The following is a 6,832-nucleotide window of genomic DNA, read 5'->3' on the forward strand; positions in this document are numbered from 1 at the left end:
CCGCGAGGGAAGTTCCTGGGGCCGGCCGGGTTTAAGGTGGGTGCAGATTTCCGCACTAAGTTTCCTCGCAGTCTCAGTCAGGGAAAACGGGGAACCCGGGCGAGAGCGGCGGAGCTTCCCAGCCGCACTTCCTCCCTCCCGCCGCTGTCCCGGCCGCGGGAGGGCGGGGGCGTTTAGCAGGCAGTCCCACTGGTTATCCGGCCTTGTGCTCTGACTTGGGCGGAGACGGTACCTCCAGCTCAGAGGGGCACCTCTGGGCTCCTCTGCCCTCCAGGCTTGAAGGTGAACGGAGTTCTCAGGTTAAACAACAAAGCAAAACGTCGTATGTTTGAGATATATGGTTATGTGAACAAAGTAGGTTGTATTGTATGTTGGTGATATGATACTGTTTGTGTGTGTGTGTGTGTGTGTGTGTGTATGTGTGTGAGCGCGTGTGTGTGTGCATGCACTTTTTACAGTGGGCATCCCTTGAGGAGTATAGCTAGGCAGTGATGGGGCCTTTTCACAGTTTGACTTTTTTGTTGTTTTTATATAATATACACATGTATTAAATATGTATTAAAATAATAACCAAGTCGAGGAGTCCTTCCTGTAGAAAAACATTCATTTCCCCCAGTAAGTCATCACTGGCTACTGAACAGAAAATTGAAAATAAATTTGACATGAGTTTTACTAATTCATTTACAATGACTGCACCAAAACAGATGAGACCTTTTGTGACCCTCTGTAAATATATACATACATAAAATAAGACAAAACATTTAAAAATGTTCCTAGAATCTTCTTCAAAATTTTAAAAAATTGATCTGAAGCATAAAATCTTTAAAAATAATGTGCTCGTTATGCAAAAAATAAAAGCTTCAAGGTAAGCCTTTCCCATCACCACCCCCTTTTCCACTCAGATTGCAGCCTCAGGGCAAGTCTTATATGGAAAGTGTGGGGCCACTACTGTTCACCTATGCCAAGGGCAGATAGTATGTGTTTAAGAACATAGGCTCTGAAAGTAGAGACCTGGATTCCAGCACCTGCTCTGAAAATTATTAACGTCTCTAAGCCTCAGTTCCCACATCTATAAAATGGGATTAACAATAGTACCTGGTCTTAGGTTTGTTGTGAAGATTAAATGAGATATGATGTAATGCATTTAGTACAGTATCCAGCTAAGTGCTTAATAAATGGCTGCTTTTATTCATTTATTCATTTTGTCCTGCTTATCCCAGGAAGACTCTTGTTAGCTCAAATGGGGACATTGAAGATGGCAAGAGGAATGAAAGAAGTCGGGGAATTAGTGTGAGGAACCAAGAAGAGGGCTCCTCATTGTCCTCATGCCATGAAACCACGTGACTGCAGCTGGGCCATTAATTTGGCTCTGACCATTCAGGTAGCCAAGAAGAGAAAGAAGAACCTGTACTTGTCTGACCTCTGCCCAGAGGACTGACTACCTATTTTGACGAGGCCGCTTCACCCACTGAGGAAAGTAGTTCTCATACTTTATCCACAGATAAGAAAAAAAATTCAGGTTTTGGGGCCCAAGCCTCAGAGCTTGTGACTCACGAGATCTGGAGTGGGGCTCAGGAATTTCCTTTTTAGCAAGTTTGCAGGTGTTTCTGATGTGGGGACTGTTGCCCACACTTTGATACATGCTACCCAGCCCCTATGCTCTACCTCCTGGAGATAACATCCACTCCTTACTCATCTCTGGACACCCCACAAGGCCGGCCAGCATCTGGTGATGTCAGCCCATGTCCCGATTTCAAAGAAGAGGTTTATCACCCTGTCCACTTCACCTTTCAGACCGAGCCTGACCCCAGGCAAACTGAACCAGAGCTCGTGATGTCTGACAGTTCTGCTGACAGACAGCAGGCATGCTGAACTGTAAGACAGAGAGGATTCCCCTAGAAACTGAAAATAACTTGAAGAATTTTTGACCACAAACTTTTTTTTTCCTAGAAGAACGCTCTGAATTTCTAATACAAGTTTCAAATAAAGGGGAAGCCATGTGTACTCTGTAAAATTGAAATATTTAAAAAAAATTACCCAAGCAATGCATGTATGCATGCTATTGTAAAAACTTCAAACCATAAAAATAAAGATAGAATAAAAAGTTGAGGTGCTGATTGATGTGGCTCCCAGAGGTCACCAGTGCCAACATTTTGATGTGTATGCCTCCAGAGACTACTCTTGGCCCTTTTCTATGTATTTATATCTATCTATCAGAATGGAATCATACTGTACATACTTTTCTACAAATTGCTCTTTCCTTGTGATAGTCTGTTTTGTGTCCAGCAGCCTCCACCTGTCTTTACAATGAAAGTGTTAGCCAAGTTAGGTTTGTCCCTGAACTGCTAGAGGATCAGGATCCCATAGGAGTGGATACTCCAACCAGATGGAAACGGCAGGTCCCCAAGGATGTGCCTTTTAGGTGAGCCTGACTGGTTAGTACTGCCAACAGAGTGAAGCAATATGGCAGTTTTGTGGCTCGTGAGGACCAAGGCTTCTTCCCCAAATTGGTCAGCTGCTTTTGAAGGAACACTTGCAGTTTAAAGGCATTGGCAGTAATTTCCACCTGCCCTCTCAGAAGTGTGGTCTTGCAGAAAAAAATATTGGAAGTTTTTTTTTTTTAAGATTTTTTTTATGTGGATCATTTTTAAAGTCTTTATTGAATTTGTTACAATATCGCTTCTGTTTTATGTTTTGACTTTTTGTCTTCTAGGCATGTGGGATCTTAGCTTCCCAACCCGGGATGGAACCCACACCCCCTGCATTAGAAAGCAAAGTCTTAAGCACTGGATTGCCAGGGAAGTCGCTGGAATTCTATAGACAAAAATTTAACAGTGTGTATTGGAGTGGTACAATAGTAGATTATTCTTCTCTTTTTTGTGATTTCCTAAATATTCCAGTATGTCTAAAATGAACTTGTATTGCTTTCCTAATCAGAAAATGTCATTGAAAAAGGGATGAATGAAATATACAAAAAGGGCAGAATGTTTAGTGGTTAGGAATTTGCGTTCTATAACCAGACAGTCCTGCGTTTGAACATGATCTATATGTCAGATATAACTGAATGTGTTCTTGGATTATAAACTTCTCCGGGGATGAAAGTTGCCAAGTCGCTGTGAAGTGCTGTATTTTATGGATAGTGATGGAGAAGTGTCTGCCTTAGCTATGATGTTTCCTTGAGGCAGAAGACTGTCTGAAATGATCTCATTCAATTACTTCAAGTGTCCTTCAGATGCCTATTTTTTGTCTTAGTACTTTGTAAAAGATCCCTAAAGTCAGCTTCATTTTTACGGAAACTAAGATGTCTTCACCAGCCTCCTCCCCTTCAGCCATGGCTCTGATTATATTTCTATGCCATCCTTCTCTCCTGGGCCTGTGCTATGTAGGCAGCAGGTGTTGGATGTAGTCACTTCTGAAGTTCATCAACCAAGTGGGCATCTTTGACCTGCTCTACTGGACTGACTGCAGAGTAAGTCAGATATTCCAGTTGGAAATGGATTTTTCAATTTGCATATGGAAATATTTTTCTCTTCCTCTCTAAATGCAATTTTATGTTAATCTCAGTGAAAGGAATGGGTGTGTGTGGACAGCCGGAAGGAAGTGGGTGTGTCCTGGACTGTAGAATTGCTGAGGTGTTTAAATGCTTATGCTGGAAAGGTGTGGAAACATTTGGTCTGGTTTTGCAACTAGCAGAGACAGAACAAGGCAAAGTGGGACACAGGTGAGAGGGTAGGCATCTGGGGCGAAGTCCTACCATCTGCTGTCTGATGGTCCCTTTCTACATCAACTCAAACCAAAAAGATGATTATTGCCTATCAACTGGCCACCCTGCATTTGTAGGATGAATTGTTAAACTACCATTTAGTAAAGAATATTTCTGCTACTCATCCTGGCACACATAGAATCTTCTAAATAAGAAGTAACTTATTTAGACAAAAAACAGCATCTGTGATTTGGTGCATCTTCCATTGTGACTGATGATTTGGAACTCACATTTGAGGCTACATTCATTTCTTTGTTCGTAGGAGTTTGTGTTCTTCTGGGCTTTTATTATATCTTGCTCTGGAAGTCTGCTCAGGAAGATAACTATTGACCCTAGTCTCTTGCCCTGTCATTTTCATTCTAATTTGGGGGTTTAAAAACTCCTGTCTGTTTATCTATCTTTATGTTTGATGGTGCTTTAAAAAATAACTCATGATTCTGGCTTAAAATCAAACAGTACTAAGGTTATTAAATGTGTTTGCCTTCTTGAAGTAGCTCCTGGACTCCCCATTGTGAAACTGATTTTTTACCATAGCCAAGTCAGGCTGTCCTAAACTTACTGTTCACATTTGGTGATAATCTTTTAGTCATTGTATTTGAATATGTAACAACCAAATATATGGAACTTCATTTTACTTATGTTTTTACCAGGTGAAGATGTTCCTGTAGGCTTTGGGGGCTAAAACTGTCAGACTTGGGCACTGCCATCAACAGGTTGTGCTTACTCTGGAGAGACTTGATAAGGCATGAAAGTTAAATGATGCCAAGAAAAAAATGCTGCAAGGCACTGAGTGGGTGATTAGTAACCAAATGAATTTATGCCTGAGGCATTATCATGTTTATGGTGTAGGCACCAGTGGCGATGAACCACCACTCTGTAGGATTTGGGATGCCAGAGAAATTAAGCAAAAAGGAAGAGCAGCATCTTCAAGTATAGCAAGAAGCAGAACAACAAACAGATTGAACAGTTGAACAGTCTTGGATTTTGGCTTCAGCTACGTTCCACTAGCTGGATGATATTGGGCAAATTCCTTCAATTCTCTGAGCCTCGGTGTCCTCCTCTGAGGAAGATGGCACTGCTCATCGTACCTACCTCAGAGGAATTATCAGGATCAAATTACATTTTGCGTAGAAAATGGATCAGTCTATGATAACTCTTATTACAATTAAACACTATGAAAGAGGGATGTGGTTGGTTGCCAAACAAGCATCTGGTCTTACAATGGAGAGATTGTTAGGTTAGATGACATAGCAAAGGTTTAACAATTATTTTGTCTTTGTTTGTTTATTTAATTCATTACTTTTTATTTGGCCACACTTTTACTGGGCACCTACTTTGTGCCAGGTGCTATGTTAGTGTAGGAGGAACATTATCCTCACCAGTGATGTTTCATAGGACCGTAGGGGGCAGCCAAAAAGTCGAGAGGCAGGGACACAGCAGTGTAACACATCTTATTATGGTGATCGGGGACAGGTGCTTTAGAGGCACACACATTTTTGAAGTGGTAGTCGGAAAAGGCTTCCCAGGAGAGGTAATGTCTGAGCTGAGACCTTGAGAATGAGGAGTTTGTAAGAGAAACAATAATAGCTAACTTTTTGAGCATGCTCCTCTCTACTGAGTACTGGCCTAGGTGTTCCACATGTGTTTTCTTATCAACAAAACTATGAGGTAGGTACCATCCTGCCCTCTTTACAGATGAGGAAACAGAGGCTCATAGATGTAGTTTACTTGCCCTAGAAAATGTAGCTAGTAAATGGAGAAACTGGGATCGAAACATATCACATGTTTGAGTTCATTGGTATCAACATGTAAGGCCTCCGCTAAGTTTATACAGTGAGGGCAACTCAGATTAGCAGGAAAGACATTATCCTCTCCTTGTGTGTGCTAAATCACTTCAGTCATGTTTGACACTTTGCGACTCTATGGACGGTAGCCTGCCAGGCTTCTCTGTCCAAGGGATTCTCCAAGCAAGAATACTGGAGTGTATTGCTATACCCTCCTCCAGGAGATCCTTCCTATCCAGGGATCGAACCCTCGTCTCTTACGTCTCCTGCATTGGCAGGCGAATTCTTTACCACAAGCACCTCCTGGGAAGCCCATCCTCACCTCAGTCATACATATAGAGAAGGCTTAAGGGATAAATGGTTTTCTGAGAGGTGGGTACACGTGAAATAGGAGGTGTGGATAGCTTTTGAGGAGGACCATGATATGATTCCAGTGGTTTCTGAGAGTGATGCATCCAGATACGAGGATCCCGTGGGGAGAGGCTGGGACAGAAGGCCCAGGAAGGAGGGTCCACAGTAAATTGGTGTGAGTGGATGCAGACAGCGCTATGCTTCCTCTCCCTGCATGGAGGGGAGCCACATGGCACATCGGCTCTGGGAATGTGGGCTCCCCAGGTACTACTGGGCAGATACTGGGGTGCACTGGGCTTACTTTTAAGAACATGAAGAGAGCTGGTTAAGAGGGAGCAAGCAAAGTGTTGGGAGGATCACGCAAACACACTCAGTGACAACCTACTGTATTCGGGAGTACTGCACGAGGGAAGTCTACTCAGTACTCTTTGGTAACCTAAATGGAAAGGAAATCCAATAAAGAGTGGATACATGTATATGTATAGCTGATTCACTTTGCTGTATAGTAGAAACTAATGCAACATTGTAAAGAAACTATACTCCAATAAAAATTAATTTTAAAAATAAAAGCCAACACTACTCAATGCATGGGGCCACAGTGCAGGCCAAGTCTGGACAAATTAGCAATAACCCAGCTGAGACTTTCCATTTCTGTCATCCAACTGGATAATCAAAGTTCCATACAAATTCATTTTGGTTCCAATTGTGAGTTGAGCCAGGAACACCAATGGGTCTGGGATTTAGTTGGTCAGGTATCACTTTTTGCAGTGAACCGTGTATTCTAAAATGAGCAAGAGTCATTTGAACCCATCAGTTTGGGAGGCAGAAACTTCCCCTAAGAATATGTGGGCCTTGGTGGGGAAATCCTTGAATGCTGTCCTCATAATGGCAGGGAACTTGAACAGTAGCTACTTGCCAGACACAAATTAAGAGC

The sequence above is a fragment of the Cervus elaphus genome, chromosome 9 (genome assembly GCF_910594005.1).
Source record: "Cervus elaphus chromosome 9, mCerEla1.1, whole genome shotgun sequence".
Taxonomy (NCBI): Eukaryota; Metazoa; Chordata; class Mammalia; order Artiodactyla; family Cervidae; genus Cervus; species Cervus elaphus.